Source organism: Cricetulus griseus, chromosome 4 (genome assembly GCF_003668045.3).
Source record: "Cricetulus griseus strain 17A/GY chromosome 4, alternate assembly CriGri-PICRH-1.0, whole genome shotgun sequence".
Lineage (NCBI taxonomy): Eukaryota > Metazoa > Chordata > Mammalia > Rodentia > Cricetidae > Cricetulus > Cricetulus griseus.
The window spans coordinates 83,811,435-83,835,139 of NC_048597.1; the positions used below are offsets into that span (position 1 = coordinate 83,811,435).

General features: G+C 45.2%; 1 protein-coding gene across 1 annotated transcript in view; it reads left to right on the forward strand.

Annotated features, from left to right (window-relative positions):
- The window catches only part of Mtus2 (microtubule associated scaffold protein 2), a 371,456-nt gene that overhangs the window by 9,480 nt on the left and 338,271 nt on the right, over positions 1-23,705 (forward strand). The window contains exon 3 of the mRNA XM_027413702.2: positions 20,878-20,948. The gene's annotated coding sequence lies outside the window, so the exon portion shown is untranslated. The remainder of the gene's footprint in view (positions 1-20,877; positions 20,949-23,705) is intronic.

Below are 23,705 nucleotides of genomic sequence, written 5' to 3' on the forward strand. Positions count from 1 at the left end.
TTTCCTTGATGGAGTTGAGGACCTGGAGTTACCTTTAGAGGTCACAAGCTGATCTGTTTATTATGTCCTTCCTCAGCCTTTGCCTATGGTAGCATCATCACACTTTCTTCCAGGCTGTAGGAAGCCTGCATGGATCAACACACTACAGACTTAGGAGCTCTGCATTGAGAGGCTGGTGTAGGCCAGGTTTAGAGAGTCACAGATGGCTGTGCTCCGTTCTCTCATTGGGTCCCACTTGCGTTGTAAGGCCACCATCTCAGAACTCTTCTTACCTTAAGGGCTACATTTTCATCCTGTGAGTGAAATCCCATAGGAGGATGGGGACTGAGCACAGGGCTTGCAGCCTCATGCTGCCAGGTCAACCCCAGCAATCCAAATCAGACCAAATCAAAGCCAATGTAAAAAACCCATGTTTAATGGATACGGCGTTCCTGGATGATTTTCCACCCCCAACCCCAACCCCAACCCCAACCCCAACCCCAACCCCAGAGAGGAGATGGGAAAGAGAAACCAGAAAACTACATAGTCCATTTTCTGGGGGACAGTTTAAATACCCTGTGGGAGTGGTCTTGAGCATCTATGGGGGAGGGATCATCATTTGACGGGCTCTCTGAGATGCAGCAGGGTTTGGAGAGAGATGAGGAGGGGGCTTGGGTGGACTTCCACCAGAACATTTCAGACTCTTTGGGTATATGGGTGCTAGAGGCTGGGGTGAAGCTTCTACCAGTACCATGTACTGGTCATGTCCACTCTCCCCCACGCACCCCAGTATGTTAAGGGTCTGACATGCAGGCAGCCTTCCAGTATCTCTGTGGTGGAAGATGCGACGTTAGCTAGCAGTAAAAGCATGAAGAGAGGCTGCACAACAAAAGGACAAGTTTTTTCTTGTTTGGGGACAAGAGACCCACATTTGCACTTTGTGACTGCTGATTCCAGCAGTCTACCAGCACTGTCCTGTGGGCCGGTTGCCCTCTGCTGGGCAGACTGGAAACAGCTATGCCAAGAATTTCAAAATCATGGTGGTGCACCCCTTTAAAGGCTGAGGCAGGGAGATCTCTATGAGTTGAAGACCAGCTTGGACTATATTATGAGTTCCAGGACAGCAAGGACTACAAAGTAAGACTTGAAGAGAGAGAGAGAGGGGAGGGGAGAGAGAGAGAGAGAGAGAGAGAGAGAGAGAGAGAGAGAGAGAGAGAGAGAATTTCAAAACCCCATTTGAAACCACAATTTATGCACGGATTTTCTTCTTCAGGAATGCTGAAGTCTGGAAAATATATCTGTAATGATTGAAATTATGAATAATTTAACAATTTAATAACTTAACCTTTGCATTGCTGCCTCTATAGAAGATTGTCTTTTGGATAGTGATGGCATTAAAACCCTAGGGGGAAATGCCATTGAAATTAGAAGAATTTTAAATTTATGTAAAAGAGCCAGTAAATACTGAAACAACAAGGCACAGGAAGAACATTTTTTTTTTACTTAATTCTTTTTTTTATACTACCAGAATATTTTGAAAACTGTATGCATGACTAATAAGTAAAACTTCAAAAAAAAAAAAAGAAATTAGAAGAATTTTGTTCTCTTTTCCCGTGTGTGTGTGTGTGTGTGTGTGTGTGTGTGTGTGTGTGTGTGTGTGTGTGTGTGTGTTTTGGATGTGTGAGTTGGGAGTATGTTTTGTGTGGGTGTGGATTTCTGGTGTGATGTGGTGTGTATGTATGTGTTGTGTGGGTTTGTGTGTGGGTTGTGTGTATGTGGAGTGTGTGTGTTGTATACATGTGATAGTCATATTGGTGATTCACAAATAGAAGGTGGAATTTGAGGTTCCATCACACATGTACAGAATTGTTAGCCATACAACCTAACCCTCTGTCTGTACACAGCAGCATGTACTTATGTCTGTCTGTCTGTCTTTCAGGTTGACATAAAACTAGACATATATAGGATGAGGGAATCTCAGCCGAGGGATTGTCTTCATCAGATTGGCCTGCAGACATACCTATGGGGCATTTTCTTGATTGCTGTTGACGTGGGAGGGCCATTTCTGGGCTGGCGGTGGTCCTGGGTTCTATAAGAAAGCAGGCTGAGCAAACCACGATGACCAAACCAGCGAGCACCATTCCTCCATGATCTCTGCTTCAGTTCCTGCATCTAGATTCATGCCTTAGCTTCCCTTACTGATAGACTGTAACCTGTAAGCCAAGCAAACCCTCTCCTTCCCAAGTTGCTCTTGGTCATGGTGTTCATTACAGCAGCAGTAAGTCAGCTACACAGAAATATACTACAACTCCCAGACTAACTGAAGTTTAGAAATTGGGACCACCATTTTTCATTCCAACCATTCTATATCCTGTATGGTATCTGGACCCTGCAGCAATTTACAATGTTGAGAGACAGGAGGATGGCCATTTCAACAAAACTACTCATACTGCTCCTAAACATGTCCTAAACTGTTCTGGAAAGAGAACGGAAGCTCAGCAATTATGTGGTCCACTCCAACATCACCCAGGGCAGGCCTACAATCAGTGATTGACAACCCACCAATATTTACTGGCCTTTTCCCGTGGGCTGAGTACCAGGACAGATGCTAGCCAACTAGAATTAAGTTAGCTTAGCCAAACAGGATGAAGGAATATGTAAGCAAATTCACATTGTGGTGTAAGTCCTATAGACATACTGCTGTGGGCTTTCCTAGCAAGTTCTACCCTAGGGCCATCAGGGAAGGGCCTGCCAAAGGATACAAGACACCCTGTCTATTTCAACACACTTTCAGTATGGGGATGTTAGTCATACAATGTTTTTATTGTCTTTAAAAAAAGTGTATATGCATGTGTGTGTGTGCTCACACGTGTGCACGTGAATGCAGGTGTTTGTAGAAGCCAGAGGTATTGTGGTCCCTGGAGCTGAAGTTATAGGAAGCCGTGAGCCACCTGAAATGGATGCTAGGAACCAAACTGAAATCCTCTGGAAGAGCAGACGTGTTCTTAATGAATAAACCATCCTTGTTTCCAAAAGCCAGATAATAATGTTGATGATGATGATGAGGAGGAGGAGGAGGAGAAGGAAGAGGAGGAGGAGAAGGAGGAAAAACTAGGGCCTGGAGACATGGCTCGGCAGTTAAGAGTGCTTACTGCTCTCACAGAAGACCTGGGTTTGGTCCCCAGCACTGACAGTAGCTTACAGCCACCCATAACTGCAGCTGCAGAGACTTTGATGCCCTCTTCTGGCACCCAAAGGTTCTGCACACATGTGGTACACATACATGCAAGTAAACATTCACATATATAAAATAAAAAGACCAAATCCAGGTCTTCTGTGTTTTTGGAAACAGGGTTTCTCTGTGTAACAATCCTGGCTGTCCTGGTACTCACTCTATAGACCAGGCCGGCCTCGAACTCACAGAGATCTGCCTGCCTCTGCATCCCCAATGCTGGGATTAAAGGCGTGTGCTGTTGGGAGCCATAAGTTAAGGGGCCATTCAGAGCAGCAGAAAATTACAGGTCCTTGAAGGACTTGCCACCTGGCAACTGCCATCACTGGCTGTGCTATTCCGGGAAAAGATAAGCAGGTCCGAGGACAAGAAACATAGGAGGTTTTCAGGCAACAGGCATTTTTTAGATAGCCGCTTATGCAAAACACCAGGTGTACTAACTCCCTGCTCCCTCCTCAGTTCCTCCTCCATGTGGGCCCCTGCGGTCCATCCCGGGAGCCTTGCTCCCCTCTTCCTCCTCCCTCCCTCCCTCCTCGCTCCCTCCTTGCCACATTTCTGTGTAAGCTTTACTCCTCTTTCAATAAACGGAGACCGTGACAAAAAAAAAAAAAATTTGCTTGCATGGTCTCCTTCTTTTCTCCTGCCCATGATTCTTTTCAGGCAGTACCTCTTCAGACCCTGAATGGACGGGTCAGTGTGTCACCACCGCCAGGCCCTCATTATTATTTTTAATGTCAGGATCAAATGCAGAGCCTTGAACATGCTGGACAACCACTTTGCCACCAAGCTACACCTCAGCTACTTGGTGATTCCAAGCAGGGGATTTTGCGATCAACCAGAGACTGGAAATAATTTTTGTTTTTAAAGAAACTACATTGTTTTGCTAATAAAGAAGAGTGATGTGGATTACTAGGAGGCTCTGGTAAATTTAAATTCACTAGAGGAGCTGGACAGCGAGGAAAGCTTAATTTCAGCTTGGTTAAACAGAACAGAATTGCAATAGTGAAATCATTATGCTAATTTAATTAAAAATGTAAAGAGAAAAACAAACATGTTAGCGAAAATCGTACCTACCCTCATAAGCTTAATGAGTTTCAACTTGAACATTCTTTTTTTTCCAAACTGGAACTAGAATTGAATTAGAGTTCTCATCTGTATCACATCGAATGGTTAACCTGCCTTTTTTTTTTTTTTTAATTCCAGACAGATTATAGAATTGCACATCTTAAAAGTTTTAGAAAAACAGAAAATGAAATTGATTCATTTGTAAAATCTCAGAATGGGGAAGGATGTTTAAGTTCAAAAGTATAACAGTAATAGAAAAATTGGGCAACTTTAATTTATAAAATGAACACCCCACTATGTAAGATTTAAGAAATCATTGAAATAAAAGGCAAAGTATAGCCCGGGAACAGTCTAATTTACTTAAGAAATTTTTTTGTGATTTATTTATTTATTTACTTATTTTGTTTTTGGAGACAGGGTTTCTCTGTGGAGTACTGGTTGTCCTGGAACTTGCTATGTAGACCAGGCTGGCTTCTAATTAACAGAGCTCTACCTCCCGAGTGCTGGGATTAAAGGCATGTACTGCCACCACCTGGCTAACTGAAGAAATCTTTTAAAAGGGATAGAAAAAAAGATTTATCTTTTTATGCTAATAGATGTTTTACAGGCCAGCATTTGTATGCACTATGTGCATGCAGTACTGGTAGATGCCAGAAGATGGTGTCAGATCCCCTAGAACTGGAGTTCCAGATGGTTGTGAGTCATTATGTAGGTGCTGGGAACTGAACCCAGGTTCTCTGCAAGAACGGCCAGATCTCTTAACTGCTGAGCCATCTTTCCCTCATCATAATGTCCTAATGTTTCTGTCAGTGTTCACTGATCTCAAGAGAAACAGTTCTTTTATATATGTATGTTTGTGTTTGAAAATTTATGTATGTATATTTGTGCTCTATAACACAAGTAAAACTATAGTATAAAATAAAAAGTAGGAAATCTGAGACACTGGGAAAACTAGGTTGAATATATCAGGTTTCCTCTAAAGACCTCTGTGTGCTACACATTATTATAATATATACATACACTTTCTGTCAGGCTTTCCTATAATAAGTGTATTTTATTTTACCATAAGTGTATAAAAAAGGATATAAAAGAACAGACCCTTATATGGGTAGTACTTTACTTACAGCCTCAAATTAATGCCATATTCTCAAGGGACTCATTTGTAATTTGAATGGCATTAAAAAAAGAGTGTAGCCATCTTTATTTTCCTGGTGCTTTGGCTGTGGCAAACATAATTTCCTGGGGGGATTTGCCTTCTGTTTTGGAACAGAATTTTATGACTTTTGCATTATTTTCCACCAGAAACCAAAGGCAGCGCTGTCTCCAATGCAGGGAGAAGCATCCCTGCAGGGGAAACGCAAGTGTGTGCATCATTGAGGAAGCTCTCTCTGTTGGGTTGCAGGCTGTTAATCATGAATGGTACTCTGGGTTACAAATGAATAGCAAGAATACAAGGCGAAGTTCGTGTAGGTCCACACCAAGGATAAATCCCAGGCAGGGTTTAACAGCAGCATCCTGCTATGGAGTCCACACAGGAGTCAGTCAGCACCCAGTGAACCCTGGTAGGAGAAGGAAAGGGGTGGCCGGGCAGCAGCTATGCGACACTGTCAGAGCTCCAAAGTGTGCTTCTGGCTTTTGGTGCTGAGTTTTGCTTTCCTTGATTGGGGTGAATTGGTGTGACTTCTCGATAGTGCCAGGTTGCTGGTGGCAGAGGAATGGGGACTGGAGCCCCTACACAACCTGACCTTGCTGAAAACACTGCCCTAGGAGCTTGCTGCTCTGTTGTTGACTGGGGATGTCTGCACTGCAAACCTACAGAGGCCAGGATGAGAGGCCTGCAAACAACATGGGCCAGATGCAGCGTTCCAGATGCAAGGATGCACACTTGGTCTTTTATGTTCTTTCACTCCTGATTGCATGTTTTAAAAACTAGGGCTGGAGGGATGGATCGGTGGGTGAAGTGTGCTGGGAGTTTGGGTTCTTGGGACCTACACAGAGCCCAGAGGGAAGGTAAGAAACAGAATGGAATGGTTCCATTTCAAAGTTAGATTAGGTTCAGGAGCAGATAGATGATCAGCTAACACTGGACCCCTGCTGACTGACAGCCCGATAAACTGCTCCCCCCTCTCCCCCATGCTGCTCCTCTAGCTACAACCCAGCCTCCCACCAAAAATTTAGAGTAGAGAATTACCAACAGCCAAGTGCAGATATGGTTGGGTTATGTGCCTGATAAGCTTTCATATAAACAGGTTATAAATCGTGGAGATGAGGCCACACGCAGTTTTTGTGGAGAAAAAGATAAACATAAATGGCATAAGGGAAGCTATGATCTAGGTGATGTGTGAGATTGTATCCCCCTGATTACTCAGCTAAGGAGGGAAGAAGAAGGGGCCGGTTGTGTCAGGGTTTAACTCTGCTCAGTCAGCAAGCCTGCCCTCCTCGGCTGATGCCCAACTCTGCAAAACTCTGAAATAAACAGCCTCGCCTTTGCTAACCCAGGGCTCCAGTTCTCTTATTATAAGAGAGGACCTTTGTTTCTCACAGTAATTTGTAGGAATCTGTATCCCTGCACCCCCTATGGGGGATGGGAGGCCGAGTCAGGAGAATCCCTGGACATCAGTGAGCCGGCTACACTGGACTGCACAGCAGTGGACAAGGAGGGAGCCTTAAACAAGGAGGAAGGCCAAGAGTGACACTTGAGGCTGTCTTCTGACCTCAGTGATGGAGCCTCTGGGGAACTGGGCCAATCTGGAAAGCAGGGACTGGCCCCTTTAAGAGAGGCTGCTCCTTGCTCCCAGGGTTCTACACCATCCCCCAAAGATTGTTGCAAAGTCTAGAGATTTCTAACAGCCCACAGGATGGGCATGACCTATGAAGAAGAAGTGTGTATGTGTGTGTGTGTGGAAATGGAAAGGGAGGGTCCTGGGAGTCTATAAAAGTCCAACCTAGAGCCCTTTGGTGGACTCCCACCTCTGTGATCCCTCCAATCCCTGTGATGGAAGCTGTTTGTCCTGTCTTTCCCTCCCTCCTTCCCTCCCTCCCTCCCTCCCTCCCTCCCTCCTCTCCCTCCCTTCCTCCCTCTCTCCCTCCATCCCTCCTTCTCACTCTTGCTCTCTTTCTCTGTTGTTTCTTCAATTGGGTGTTTGCATCTCTGATATCTCTGTCATTTTTTTTTTGATCACCACCCCTTACCTAAGACCCCCATAATGTCCATACAGAGAAAATCCTGGTGATGGGAGACAGTCAACTTGAGCCCAGCTCACTAGACACATCCATCAGAGCTTGTAAGAGGGGAGAGAGCCTAAGAAGACATGGTACAGGCTATGCTAGAGGCTAGAGGCTAGAGGCTGGGGGTATAGCATAGGAATGTGGGCAGCCCAATAGCTATGTCTAAATGAATAAAAAAAATGTGCTAGCCATGTGGTGGTGGCACACTCCTTTAATTCCAGTACTCAGGAAGAAGAGGCAGTGGGATCTCTATGATTTTCTCTGTTTTTCTAAAGCCCTGGGATATTTGGGGACTTAAAGGCCCAAAGACAATTCCAATCAACAAAGAATAAGAACCAGAGAGAAAAATCAAAGTTCAGCCTGATATCTTTGAGATAACCATTCCAAGAGGCCTTTTATGAGCTTCTTAGGTGTCCTCATGGCATTGTATGAGTGTGAGCCTATGCCCTCAGCAATGCTCTGGGTATTACATGTTTTCTTTTCCTGTCTGTCTTAGTCACTGTTCTTTTGCTGTGAAAAGACACCATGACCATGGCAACTCATATAAAAGAAAACATTTAATTGGGGACTGGCTTACAGTTCAGAGGTTCAGTCATGGTAGGTTATATGGCAGCAGGCAGGCAGACATAGTGTGGGGAAGTAGCTGAGAGTTCTACATCCTGATCTGTAGGAAGCAGAGAGAGAGAGAGAGAGAGAGAGAGAGAGAGAGAGAGAGAGAAGAGGTGGGCATTTGAAACCTCAAAGTCCACCACCCCAGTGACATATCCCCTCTAACAAGACCACACCTCCTAACCTTTCCCAACACTCCACCAACTGTGAACCAGGCATTCAAATATATGAGCCTATGGGGGCCATGACAATGGTAACTCTTATAAAGGAAAACATTTAGTTGGGGCTGGCTTACAGTTCAGAGATTTAGTTCATTATCATCATTGTGGGACATGGTGGCACACGGGCAGACATGGTGCTGGAGAAGGAGTTGAGAGTTTTACATCTTGATCGCAGGCAGCAGAAGCAACTGTGTGACACTGGCCAGATGTGAGCTTATAAAACCTCAAAACCACACCCATTACAAGGCCACACCTCCTAGTAGTGCCATTGGTTATAGGCCAAGTATTCACACACAAGAGTCTTTTCAAACTACCACACTGTCTTACTGTTTTAATTTCACAGCACCTGCTTCCTGGGCTCACCTCCCAAAACAAACCACCTGCATTCATGTCCGGAGAAGCTCTGCTCCAGGAGTTGTGGGTGACCTCCATTGCCAAACCTGCTGATTTCATTCCTGCCTCCCTTAAAAAAGAACATTTGCTTCTGTTTACAGTTCCCCATTACAGCATTAAAATATATGAACATATCAATTAAATTAAAATGTACGAGTATTAAAATGCTGCTTATTTTGGAATAGCTACTGGGCACAGTAGGTGACTTGTAGTTTGGGAATTCTGAGAAGATACCCAGGCAGGATCAGACTTAGAGCAAATCAATCAATCAATCAATCAATCAATCACTCACTCAGTCAGTCAATCAAAAAAAAAAAAAAACCAAACAAACAGCAAAAACAACTTGACTTTCCATTTCGGCTAGTCCATCCAAAACTGGAAAATCTCAATAGGACTACGATTGTTCTGTCTGGATTGACTATGTATGGCCCTTTCCGAGTTACCATTTGTAACCATTAATCTTCATTGTCAACTCAACAATTTGAAACCAGCTAGGAGATGGGAGAGAATTTCCGGAGGTGTCTATGAGGACATCTCCAGGGAGGATTCTTTGAGGGGGAGGACGTAATTCAAGTGTATGATTAGCACCAATCTACTAGGGATCCTGCCAGAATCAAAGGGGGAACAAAGAGAAAGTCAGCAAAATGTTGGCATCCCCTCTGTTTCCTGGCAGATCCCAAGGAGTCACTGCTATGTGCTGTTAGCTGTTCATGATCCCACGAGCTCAGTGCCTTGCCTTGTGCTGCCATGGAGACAGGTAGGTGCATGCTGGGATAGAGTGTGAGACTTTCCAGGAGGGCATTCTGTTGGTTCAGCAGTTCGCTGTGAGATCGACAGGGTGCTATCAAGGCAAAGGGGAAGGACTCACTCACTTCGCCCTGGGAAGACGAGCCTGAGGAGAAATGTGGTGAGAAGCCGCTGCATTTCATCTGGAGTGTGGAGATATTCCTGAACTTGGAAATGGCCCCCTGACAAGGCTCAAGGAAGAGGCTAATCAGAATTTCTTTAGTGTGATGGACACCATGAGGAGACATGGTGGAAGACAGCTGGGTCGGCCTATTGGGGACATGCTTCCCTGGAGGAAGTGGGGGGTGGCCTGAGGAGGGAGCTGTCGAGTCAGAACCCCATTCCTTCCATCTCGGAGGCTCTAGGCTTCACAGAACACCCTAATTGGAAAGTGAAGGGAGCGAAGGAGGCTGTTCTGTTTACGTTTAGATCAGGCTGGTAGTTTGTGAGCCAGGGGAGAGGAGTAGGGAAGGCTTAAATGAAATGAGATTAAAGTTTGATTTAGATTGGACTGGACTTTATAATAACGGCAAGTCAAACTGCTTGTTAACACCCGACGGTGACAGGAAAAGCGATAAAATGTGCCCTAGATTCTTCTGGAAGAAAAGAGAGGCCACATAGAATAATTTAAAAAGACAGCCGTGTGAAAAGTGTTCTTTCATGATTTCCCTGTCCAGTTAGTACAAAAATTCAGCTGGTATAAAATGTTGCTCAGTACAACAGTGCTGGGGTGGGGGAGGGAGCCCACTTTCCCGACTCGCAAGAGAGTATGCAAGCGACCAAGCAAGCAAGCCCAGCTCACCAGCCCGCAGCACCAGCTTCGTTATTTTCAGTCTGCCCCAAGCCTTGTAAACCAGAGGCCGCTGAAGCCCTGGCTTGTCTTCAGGCTTCGCAGGTGTGCTGCTTTCAGGCGACCTGGAAGGGCCACAGCGAAGTACTGCGTCCATGTTTACTTCTGAGGGAAGCTGTCAATTACAAAGCAGAAATAAGCTTGCTTTGAGACAAGAGCCGTCTGCTTTCCCAACAACCCTTTCAGGGGCAAGTGGGTGGTGTTTTATGTCTTGAACTCTAGCCCTTAGGCAGAGGCAGGAGGATGTCTTGTGAATTCCAAGCCAGCCAGGGCTACATAGCGAGACACCGTCTCAAACAAGAAACCGCTCCCCTCCACTCCCCACCCCACCCAAACACGCACACAAATCACACACACCAAACCCTTTCAGAAATCACTTTGGTCTCCCTTTCATCCCTCCCAAGTTCTCCCGCTGGATCTCAGTTCTTCCTGCTGCACAAATTAGAGTGGACTACAACAGATCTCACTCGTGCGAGTCTGGGCCCTAGGTCGGCGACCTCAGGCTATTCTCTCTTTTCCTTGGGGTCTGAGGCTGGATGCTCCGGGTCTCTGTGGCCCCGTGAGCTGCAGGCCCGCGTCCGGCCGGAAGAGGGCGCTCGGCTCCCCCGGCGGGGCTCCGACCCAGAGGAGGCGCCGGGGCTGGTGAGCGTCTCCGGGCGGCCGGGAGGGGGTGCGCGCCTTGGGCCGCTGCAGCCGGGCTGCTGTCACCGCGGACCGCACCTCGCTGGCTGGTGGGCGGGAGAGCGTCTTTGTCCGGCGAAGCGTCCTCAGCCCCGGCCATCCCTGCGATCGGAGCCGGGCGGCCTGGGCGGTGCCCAGTGGTGAAGTGCGCGGGCGGAGGGCTGGTTGCGGCCACGGCCCCAGGTACCCAGGTGCCCCAAGCTCGCCACCTGCGCCACCTCTGCCCGCGCTCTGTCAAGTTGCAGAAGACCCGGGTGGGTCAGGAGTCTGGACGCGTGGGCGCGTTGCAAACTCCAGCTGCGAAGGAGCTGCGTGCGGAGGTAGCCCGGCCCGGGATGCTTCCAGAGGCTGCCCCGGCCTCTCTGCACATCCTTCTTGGCTCCTCAAGACCCAGGTGAGCGAGCGACTCCTGTCCGCGCGTCCCGATCGGGCAGGAGACAGGTGCAGAGCGGGGCGGAGGCTGCGCCTTTTGCTGGTTTCTCTGGCACCAGAGCGCCGGCTCCCCGCTGCCCACATCCCCTGCTCCTCCGGAGAGAGGCTGCAGCCCACTCGCACCTTCCGGGGATGCCAGGTTGAGCACCGTGTTTCAGAGGCGACAGCGGGTTAGCCGAAGCGAGCTCCCTCCCCCCTCCACCCCCGGCTCGTGATAATTCGGTCCGTGCTTCGTCTTAATTTAGCACCGATGTGTTATTTCCTTGGAGCTCTAGAATGGTAAGGCTTGCTACATCCATTTTTTTTCAGCCCCCCCCCCCCTTCATTCTGAGGCTATGCAGGGAAGAACTACAGGCTTGCAAGTGATGTTACTACCGTTCTATTTTAATACAAACACCCAGAGAAGTACGCTTGGCTGCCTGCCAGAGGCGCCTGCACTCTTTGTTATGTAAGTGCTTAACAAAAATATTTGCTGGTTGGTAAAGTTAAGAGCGGTTACCAGAGAATGTAGGAGCGCAGGAAGTCAGAGCCATGATTCTGTCTTAGCTCGAAACTTTCCTTCAGGATAAGCATGTGATGGCGTCGATATCATTTAAAGGCGACACGAGGTCCTTAAAAAAAAAAAAAAACCCATAAGGTAGAAGAATGTCACGGGTTAAAACACAAACAGGTTTTTATGAAGTCTGTTATAAAAACCAGTAGGACATCTCTGACTAACAATGGGAAGTGATTTAAAGAAATACATTCCCCCCCACACACATCCTTTTTGGCTTTTAAACTATTGAGCAATATTATTTTGCTGTCACGTGGAACTGGCTAATTGTGAATTGATAGTTATTAAAGATCTCCTCATACATACAGTTATTTTTTCGAGTAAAAAGATGAAAGTGGAACGCATAGAATACGCGAATGTCTAGATATTTTCATGTTTTGCATCCCCTTGTATAGCGTTCTCACTGGTTCAGGGTGATTGTGTTTGTTATGTTGCTGGCTTTCTGGTGATTGTCATACGGAGTCAAGGGTGAGACTGTTGGTGGGTGTCGCTTCCTTTAATATCCTTGCAGCCTAAGGTGTGGCTCCGCGGGTTCGAAGTAACTCAGCCATGAGGGTGAAAGATAGGGAGAGAAACTTGTGTTGGACCAGAGAGAAGATAATGGATTTCAACCTGTGTCTGTTTTCATCTAAGTCATTTTCTTGCTTATTTTTCCTGCAAAGAAAAGCTGATGTGTTTGTTCCAGGGACCCTTGGTTACACAGAGGACACCCATGGGAGGCTTAGTGGGGTTCAGTGCATTGTGTAGAAGGAGCCACGGAAGTTCAGTAGTCCCGTGAGAGCGCTCCTTTTTGTTTGCATGATTAAAAAAAAAAAAAAAATCAAGTTTCACCAAGGATTGCTTTTCCCACTGAATTGACATTTTCTTATACTATACCTTTGAACTAGTGAACTAGTCAATCAAATGCAAAAAGCCTTTTTGGTATTTTTAAGGGCAGAGGGGAAGCGGGCATCTTTCTTATGTCCACATTTCCACACCTTGGGGCGGGCTCACCGAGAATTCATGGGAGCTTATGTAAGAGCTACTACGGGGCTTTTCAGTATTCGGTTAAACTCCCTGCTTTGGCTATTACATAATTGGCATGGAACTAGGCTGTCAGAGCTGAAATCGCGGGGGAGGATGTATTAAAAAAAAATCTAGGCGTGTGTGTGTGTGTGTGTGTGTGTGTGTGCGCGCGCGCGCACACACACACACACACACACACTTTTTTTTTTTTTTTTAAATAATGAATTGCTGCTTCCAATTGAGAGGGAACAGAAGCTTTGGTGGTTTGTGAACCGGAGATAAGAACAGTGTTGGGAGGGATGCTGGGATAGATAACTGTTCTGTTTAGCATTTTCTGGAGACACAAATGCTGGCTAGAAACCACCGTAGCCCTTTACACCTGCTGGCAGAGACCCAGAGGCTGGGAAGCTGGTGAATCTTGGGCTTCTGGTCTCTCACCTGGACTCACTTTGGAGGCCCTGGGAGGAGTACTGGCCATGTATTTATGTGGTCACACTTAGGTTTGTATATATAGCTTTGGATTTTAAATTTAAATTTAATTTAATTTGCATTGGTATAATGGTGTCAGATTTCCTGGAACTGAGTTAGAGACAGGTGTGAGCTGCTGGTGTGAGCTGCTGTGTGGGTGCTTGGAATTGCACCCAGGTCTTCTGGAAGCTCAGCCAGAGCTCTTAAAATCACTGAGTCATCTCTTCAGTCCCCAATAATTAATTTAATTTTGTGTACATTGGTGTGAGGGCGTCAGATCCCATGGAGTTGGAGTTACAGACAGCTGTGAGTGCTGCGAATTGAACCCTCTGGAGGGGCAGTCAGTGCTCTTAACTGCTGAGCCATCTCTCCTGCCCCTTGGATTCTTTTTTAAATAGGGATGATTCTCTTGACACCCTCTTAGCCCCAGTTATAGAAACCCAAGTCTCTATGATCCTTGAAACTGTTCCATTTGCTAAGTTATACTTAAATGTTATCTTATAAACTTTCTTTCTTCTTTCCTTCCTTTCCCTCCCCCTCCCTCCCTCTCCTCCCTCCCTCCTCCCTCCCTCCCTCCCTCCCTCCCCCTCCCTCTCTCTGTGGCTTTGGAGGCTGTCCTGGAACTAGCTCTTGTAGACCAGGCTGGTCTTGAACTCACAGAGATCTGCCTGCCTCTGCCTCCTGAGTGCTGGGATTAATGGTGTGCGCCATCACTGCCGGGCTAGCCCCTTTAAAAAATATTTATTATGGGTGTGAGCTTTTGCTTGCATGTATGTCTGCATACCGTGTGCATGCAGTGGCCATGGGGGCCAGAAGAGGGCGACAGATCCCCTGGAACTTCAGTGAAAAATGGCTGTGAGCTGCTATGTGAGTGCTGGGACTGAAACCCAGGTCTTCTAGAAGAGCAGCTAGTGCTTTTAACTGTTGAGGTATCTTCCCAGTCCCCTGAAACCACATGGAGCTACTGACACCATAAAGGTTCCTGGAGACCAGCCCCATGTCGTGTAGTCTCTCGGGACTTCTTTTTGGATCTGAGTGTGATCTGGAGAGAATGCAGCACTGGGGAAATGTATGTGAGGGAAGTAGGCTGCAGCTAGTCCACATTTCGGAGGTGGACTGCCAGGGAAGAAGGAAGAAACAACAATCACGGAAAGATATTCATTAAAAATGTTAATGGGAAGCCGGGCGTTGGTGGCGCACGCCTTTAATCACAGCACTCGGGAGGCAGAGGCAGGTGGATCTCTGTGAGTTCGAGACCAGCCTGGTCTACAAGAACTAGTTCCAGGACAGCCTCCAAAGCCACAGAGAAACCCTGTCTCGAAAAACAAAAAACAAAAAACAAAACCAAAAAACAAAAAACAAAAAAAAATGTTAATGGGAACAGAGAGCACAGAGGCTTTGTTGGGGACCTTCCTGTACAAACTCCTCAGCATCTCTCTCAAGTAGTAATTTTAAATAGCATACAAACAAACCCAGGCTTGGGAAATAACTCACAAGAAACAAAGCAGGTTGGGAAGAACCGGATGAGTCACCAAACTGTCTGATTGGCAGTTTTATCAGCAGGTGTAAACCTTTAAACAGTTCCTGAGAGGGAGTCTCTTACAAAGAGCCAAGGAGGGTCTCCTTTTGCTGAACCAAGTTTTACTTTATATTGGAACTTGAATGTCTTCAGATCTTCCCATCTTGACCCCTTCCCACCAGCATGGGTCTTTTGCATGCATTCATCTATCGTCATCCATCATCAGTCACTTTTCATCTGTTATCTATCCAACATCTGTCATCCACAATTTAGCATCCATCCATCATCATCATCACCCGTTATCATTCACCTGTCATTTATCATGCACACTTCATCATCCATCATCATCACCCATCACCAGTCATGTCATCCATGATCCACAGTTCATCATCCATCCATCCATCCATCATCATCATCATCACCCATCACCAGTCATGTCATCCATGATCCACAATTAATTATCATCATCATCATTATTACCCATTCATCAGTCACTTGTCATCAATCTTCCACAATTCATCATCCATCATCATTATCACTCATCACTGGTCATCTGTCATCCATCATCCACAATTCATCATCATCATCACTCATCACTGGTCACCTGTCATCCATCATCCACAATTCATCATACATCATCATCATCATCATTACCCATCACCAGTCACCTGTCATCCATCATTCACAGTTCATCATCCATCCATCCTTCCATCCATCATCATCATCACCCATCACCGGTCATATGTCATCCATGATCCACAATTCATTATTATTATTATCATCATTACCCATCACCAGTCACCTGTCATTCATCATCCACAATTCATCATCCATCCATCATCATCATCACCCATCACCGGTCATATGGCATCCATGATCCACAATTCATTATTATCATCATCATCATTACCCATACCAGTCACCTGTCATTCATCAAACACAATTCACCATTCATCATTATCACCCATCATCAGTCACCTGTCATCCATCCTCTACAATTCATCATCCATCCATCATCATCACCCATCACCAGTCATATGTCATCCATGATCCACAATTCATTATCATCATCATCATTACCCATCATCAGTCACCCATAATTCATCATCCACAATTCACCATTCATCATTATCACCCATCATCAGTCACCTGTCATCCATCCTTTACAATTCATCATCCATCCATTGTCCATCACCCATCACCCATCCATTCACAAAGACCTTTACCTAACCCACTGGACTCCCTTATTAACTTTCTCCTCAATTGTGGCTTGTTTTCTGGCCTGGAAGATCTGTACTTTCAGCACTTAGGTGATGTTACAAGACCCCTTTTCAAAACAACGCCTTCCCTAACAGTAGACCCCCAATGGTGGTCTTTATGATGCGGTGGATTTTATGATGTGTACATTACATGACATTAAAATTATTCTGTAAAAAAATCATTTCCATTACTGAGTATGCTAGCTATTCTAGCTTTCTGTTGCTAAAGCAAAACACCAGAGTCTGGATACTTACAGGAGTGTCCAACCTATGGCTTGTAGCTGGCTGCATGTAGCCAGATCTATGGATATGGCTCAACATTGTAAACTTACTTAAAACACCGAGACTTTTTTTTTTTGTGTGTGTAACTTGATTGTGTTATTTTGAAGCATAAACTTGACAGGTGACATTGTGTCTCAAAGTCAAAAGGTTGGACACTCCTGAAACAAAAGAATTAATTAAGTTTTATAACATTTATTTCTTTTATGTGTGTGTAACAATAATAATTAAAAAGAGGTTATGAATTTGAGAAGGAGTGGGAGAGGCATGAGACACAGGAAGAGCTGCAGGGGAGAAGGTGAGGTAGAAATGATATAAATGCAGTACTCATGTATGAAATTCTCAGAAAAAAAGTGAAAATAAAAAAACCAAAACTTTTTTTATTCATCTATTTATCTAAAACAAAACTTTTAAGACACACATGCAGATGAGAATACTTGTAGCCATAGAGTAACAGAAATATAATAATGTGAGCCACATGTGTAATGCTTTCTGGAATTTTCCTTGAAAAGTTGTACCAAACAGAATTAGTGACAGTGTAGTTCATTTCATCTGATATATTCATAAGATGGTAATTTTTGTGGCACACATGTAGAGTTCAGTAGACAACTCTGTGGAGTCAGTTGGGATCCAAGGATAGAACTCAGGTCTTCAGGCTTGGTGGCAAGCTCCCCTACCTGCTGAGCCATCTCACAACCCCCAAATCCCGTATTTTATTTTTTAATTTTAATTTTTTGTTTTTATGGGACAGGGTTTCTTTTTGTAGCCCTGGCTGTCCTGGAACTCGATCTGTAGACCAGGCTGGCCTGGAACTCAGAGAACTGCCTGCCTCTGTTTCAAAATCCTGTATTTTATACTAAGAAAGCTGCATTTCAGGTACTCAGTAGCTGTGTCTGTGTGAATGGCTGTTGGATTGGTGACCTTTATAGTAGACTTTAGGCTTCTAGAAACATACCATAGTGTACTGAAATTCTGATGTCATCTTTAGCATTGCATTTATGAATCCTAAGACATTTATTCAAATTGCTTCCCCAAAAGCGCACGACCCGTTGCTATGGTGAGATATCCATAACTGGGGACAGGAATGGTGTCCTTGCCCTCATTGCCACACAAACTTATGGAGGAAGTGGTCAGTCCTGTGGATCAGGCTGAGTTGGACAAAAAGGGCTTTGACAGGTGATGCTTAGGAAGATGAAGGGCAGAGCACTTCAGGAGAAGGCAGGAGGAAAGGGTTCGTGCAGCAGTGCTCCTAGCATGTTCTCAGGAGTTTGGTTCACTTGGAGCAGGCCTGTGAATGGCTTCTGAAGAGCGTGGTGTGGCTGAGCTGGAACTGGGACTGAGCTATGGGAAGCCACCTGCAAGGGAGGTTGGATGCTCTTCCTGTGAGCAAGCTGTGGGTTTGTATTCTTGCTTCAGCAGGCAGACAAGCTGTTGATTTTCCTTATTTTCATTTGTTCTATTGCAAGAGAAGGTTATTGAAATCCCAGGGGTATTATGAGGATTACAGAAACTAGTGGTAATCCCATCTGTGACTCCTGCGACTATAGAGACCATCTCCCTGGTAGATTCCATACACTAAGTTCATACCAGTTTTTCAATGTGCCTGCATTCCAGGGACACCCAGAGAACAAGAATATATATCCTTGGAGCATGTATTCACTGGTTTTATGTGTCATCTTGACACAGCTAGAGTCATCAGAGAGGAAGGAGCCTCAGTTGAGGAAAAGCCTCTATGAGATCCAGCTGTAAGGCATTTTCTCAACTAGTAATCAGTGTGGGAGGGTCTAAGTTATGGTGGGTGGTGTCACCCCTGACCTGGTGGTCCTCGGTTTTATAAGAGAGCAGGCTGAGCAAGCCGTGGGGAGAAAGCCGGTAAGCAGCATCCCCCACCCCATAGCCTCTGCATCAGCTCCTGCTTCTCGGTTCCTGCCCAGTTTGAGTTCCTGTACTGACTTTCTGTAAACAAAATAAACCTTTTCTCCCCAGCTTGCTTTTTGGTTCTTGTGTCTTCATAGCAATAAAACCCCAAGACAGAACATAAGAATCAAGCTTAGGGTTGACACCTGGAAATTCCTTCAGTGTTGTTTTATGTGTGTAGACACCTGTTTTTGGTTGTTTACCAATGTGCACAGTCCATCTCCTTTTCTATATGGGGCCCGGAGTGTTACACCAGCTTCCATGTTCTGTTGCTGGTTATGTTCTATAGATGCCACTCTGGCCACAGTGGTAATTCCCAGTGCCCCAGGTAATTCCACTGTATGAGGTTGACCAATTGCTTGTTAGGCAGCCTGTGGTCCTCACAGAATGCCCTTATTTAGCCTGACTTTCACCTGTGCATATATAATCTTCACAGACAAGCCAGGACACCTTAACTTTGTCCATCCTCTTACATGTATGTTTTCATGTGTGAGCTTGTATGTGTGCCAGAGATCAGCCTGAGGTATTATTCTGCAGGAGCTGTCCATGGCATTTTGAGACAGGGTCTCTTACTGGGACCAAGCACATGGCAATTAAGCCAGGTTGGCTGGCTCTCTTACACCCAGCTCTTTATATGGGTGATAGGGATTGAACTTAGGTCATCTTGCTCCGTGTGGCAAGTATTATAACAACTGGTCTTATATTTTGTATTTGATTTTTATATTTAATCAGCTTAGAAAATAGGGACAGAGATCAGGTGACTGGTACCCGGTACCCGAGGGATCAGTAGGTTTATTTGGCAGGAGGGTGCTCTTTCATGCAAAGAGAGTGAAAATCACCCAGATGAAACTGGCGGACCAGGGGCAGGCTGCTGACTTAGTGGGTCTCCTGGTGGGAGGGAAATGCTTCCAACCCGTCCTGCTCCCACTCAGAAGGAAGCACATTTTTTGGAGGGGGGCGGGGGAGGGTGTTTCAAGACAGGGTTTCACTGTGGCTTTGGAGGCTGCCCTGGAACTAGCTCTTGTAGACCAGGCTATTCTCAAACTCACAGAGATCCACCTGCCTCTGCCTCCCGAGTGCTGGGATTATAGGCGTGTTTCCGCCCGGCAGGAAACACATTTTTGAAGATGGAACTTCTTGGTACCTAGGGACTCACACTGCTCTTCTGTTGGCTTTGCGTTCCAGCTGTGCTGTGCATATATGAGTTACATAAAGAGTAGCGTGGTGGGGGTAGTGGTAGTTCTTAAGATAGGCAGGCTATTAATACATTATCAGGCAGGAGTGAATTCTTTTCCATCTAGGCTTGGTTTTGGACCGGCTGAATCTCCTTTGTGGTGTGTGGGCAGGTACTCCCGGTTTCTGCCCCCTGGCGTCCATTTTCAGCCCGACTCCTCTTTCCCTCTCCCGCCTCCCCCAGGGCCTGTCCTGGCCATGGCTTTGCTTTGAGGAGACCTCCTGCATTGCAAGGAGGAAGCTGGGAAAGCATTGACATTTCTGTGGATGGAGAGAAAGAATTGAAAAACTGCACAGAAGCCTCCAGCTTTGGAGAGAATTCATTTATTATCTTTTGGGCACCATTGGTGCTGGGTAGAACATCTAGACCATTGACATTGAGGAGAAAATTGGTAGATTTTGAGCAATAAATAGTTTTGAATGTTTAATTGTTTATAATATCATCCCTCCAATCTTGCCTTTTTTCCAGAAAAATTTTGAATTTTTCATTTTTTTAGGCGAAAATGGTTGAATATTGAATCTTGTGTCACTCAACCCAAGAACAGCAAAAATTTTGTGCTATCTATCCCAGCAGGATTTTGGAAGAAATTTTGTGTCATTTCCACTACTTAACAGCAAATCTTCTTGTTGTACAATTGGGAAAAAGAAAAGCATTTGTTTTGCTAATTTTTTTTGGAAATAGCCTTTTAAAGGATGTAATTAGTATTTTTAATGTTGTAGGGTTCATAGTTCCATTGGTTCTTAATTTCTCCTCAAGTAAGATAAAAATAAATCCGGAAGAGGATAAATTTGGTAGCATTTAAGACAATATGGACACAGTCCTCATGTATCAGCGGTATTCCCTCCCCCCCCCCCACAAAAAAAGGATGTCAACTTCTTCAAATACTCCACTTCGGTGGGGGTTTTTATCATCATTCTTCAGACCATTAAATACTCAAGGGATGAAGACAAAGAGAAAATGCAGTCCTGTAATCCACAGAGGATTAATCAGAAATAAGATTGAGGAGCCCCCAGATCCTAGGCTTAGCCCATAGGGCCTCACGGGATGGCACCCATGAAAAGAATTTGCACAGGGGCTCAGCACAAACTCCATTTCACCACTATGCATTATCACAACTCTATTGCTTGCTGACTCTTTCTCCTGTGTTTTTTTCTCTTTCTTTCTCAGGTTTCCACAGCTGGATTGTCTGCTAGACCAGATTGTCACCAGTGATCCAGAGGCTTGTTTGGGTGGTCAAGGTGAGTTCACATACACTCCTCTTTGACTTATTACTCTGTTTGCAGTTACCTCTTGAGTTCCTCCCACTTGCTGGTATCTCAGTAAATAGTTGCCACTGTTTTTATTTATTTTTTGTAACTGATACCATCAGTTAAATAAGTCACTGAAAATGAATTCTCACATGAAAACTTATTTCACTTTGTCTTTTTGCAAGTGTGAATACATTCAGATGGCAATTGCAGCTCAAGTTCCAGCTTCATGGTTTGTTAATGGTTTTAAATTTGTAATAGATACCTCTTTCTTAGTGGTAATTAATCTTGTACCAAACAAAAGGTTCTCTTGTTATTGTAGTCACATCGATTGACAGAAATGGGGCAAGAAGCTGCAGCAGTGCACGGGGCTTGGTAAACTATGTGCTTGATAAACGAAGTTACCCAGAGATGCTAGCCTGGTGGCTCACATCTGCAGAACCAGCACTCAGAAGCAGAGGCAGGAGGATTACTGCCTGTTGTGATATATAGTAACTTTAGGCTGAGTTGCTTTACTTCTGTCTCAAAAATAAAAACTGATGAACGAGAAAAGCCCAAACCTCAGAGAACAAAGCCACATGGGTGGCAGGGTCAGAGTTCTTTAAACAAAACCTATTTAACCTAGAGTGGAAGCTATAGTGAACAACCAGGGCCAGGGAGAGTTTCAGACATTGAGAAACGCTTCCAGGAGTGGGGGTGGTTAGCCCATATGGCATTATGTGAGAATTGGACAAAAGCATTCCTTCCATATGACATTTTATTCCCATCTAATTGGAAATTTGTTGAACTAAACCGATTTTTGGAAAAAGACACTTGATTACCATATGCTAGAAAATTATAATGTAAGTAGTCAAATTACCTATCAGGAATGCATCCAAGTTTTAAGGAAGATACAATTTAAAAAATAAACTGAGTTGTCCATGTGAGTAGCCAGTGCCTATGTGCTGCTTTTCCTGCAGTGCAGTCTGAACGCCCTGCAGGGCAGTTCTGCCTTGTTGGGACCTAGCTCATGGTAGGCAAGGAAGGAAGCTTTTTATTAAGTTCTGGTCATAGGAGATGGAGGATAGAATTAGGAGTTTGAGGCATGACTTTTATTGGCAATTTAGGTGGTTTGAAAGGAATTTAACAGATGTGTAGAAACATCTATAGGTTTGGAGTCTTTTGATCTTCTCGAGAGTAAAATTAGGGGAGAAAATGGTAACGTTTTTGAGCGGGCGGCGTTGAGACAGGGTTTCCATGTGTAACAGTCCTGGCTGTCCTGGAACTCACAAGGGCAGGCTGGCCTTGAACTCACAGAGATCTGTCTGCCTCTGCCCCCTGAGTGCTGGGATAAAGGCATGCACCACCAAGAAAATGGAAACTCTTTTAAATGAACTTTCTGGCTAATTCGTGTAGTTCCATGCTTGGTTGTCAACTTGACACACCCAGGAATGAAGGAACCTCATTTGTGGATTTGCCTTTATTAGCTTGGCCTATGAGCCTGGCTGTGGGGCATCTTCTTGATTGCTGATTGATGTAGGAGAGTCCCGCCCACTGTGGGTGGCACCATCTGTAGGCAGATGGGCCTGGGCTGTGTAAGGAAGGCAGCTGTGGTCTCTGCTTCAGTTCCTGCTGTGAGTTCCTGTCTTGCCTTCCCTTGATGATAGACTGTAAGTATAAGCTGAAATAGACCCTTTCCTCCCTGGGTTTGGTGAGTGTTTCAATACAGCAACAGAAAGCAAGTGAGGAAAGTGTTATAAAGTACATTTTAGTCAAGTGAGTTTGTTGCTTCGATAGGCTGCCAGCTGTGTGGTACTTTAATTTTCAAAGATTGCTTAAACACGCATTATCTTTAGTACCAGGGAGTTGATTTCAGGATGTTGAGTGTGTTCATAATGACCAGCCCTTCCTTACTTGCAAATTTTCATAATTAATCTTCTGATGAAATTGAAAGCTATTATCTCAAATGTTGGTGTGTAGATATTGAGAGATAAGACACAGGAGATGCGGCACAGTACTTTGGGGCCAGATATGGAGTAGAAGGTAGGAACATAAGATTAGTAATTAGAAAGTTGTTGAGAGAGGCTGGGGAGATGGCTCAGTCAGCCATATAGGCATGGGGACCTGAGTTAGGATATCTAGCACCAACATACAGAGCTGGGAACACATCTGTAATGCCAGCATTGGGGGCAGGTGGAGACAGAAGGAACTTTGGGCTCATTGGCCAGCCAGTCTAGCTGAACTAGCAAGCTCCAGGTTCTGCAAGAGACCCTGTCACAAAGAATAAGGTGGAGAGTGATAGAGGACACATGATTGATCTCTGGACTCCACCTGCATATGCTCACATGTGTACATACCTGCACATACCTTGCACACATGCGTGTGCACACACAAGTTGCTGAAACAAAGAACATCAGACCACACATACAAAACACATGGCTTCAGATGTATATAGCTTCACTTCCCTGGGGACTGGAAACCCCAAGGGCCTCCAGGTTGGGGACTCTAAAGAAGTTTTCTCAGTGATACCTTGCTCAGCTCATCTGCACATTTTGCCTTGAGAATAACCATGAACAGGCATGGACAGTAGCCATCATGTCATGTCATTCCTGTGTTATTCTCATGACCCATGTCCTCCCTGCCTTTGCAGGGTGCAGGACTTGGTACTGTTAATACAGAAGCAGAGGAAGGCAATTAGGAGAATCGGTGAGATTTTTTTGGTGAATTTCTGTTTTTATGTCTGGAATCTCCCTGCCCTCTCAGAACACA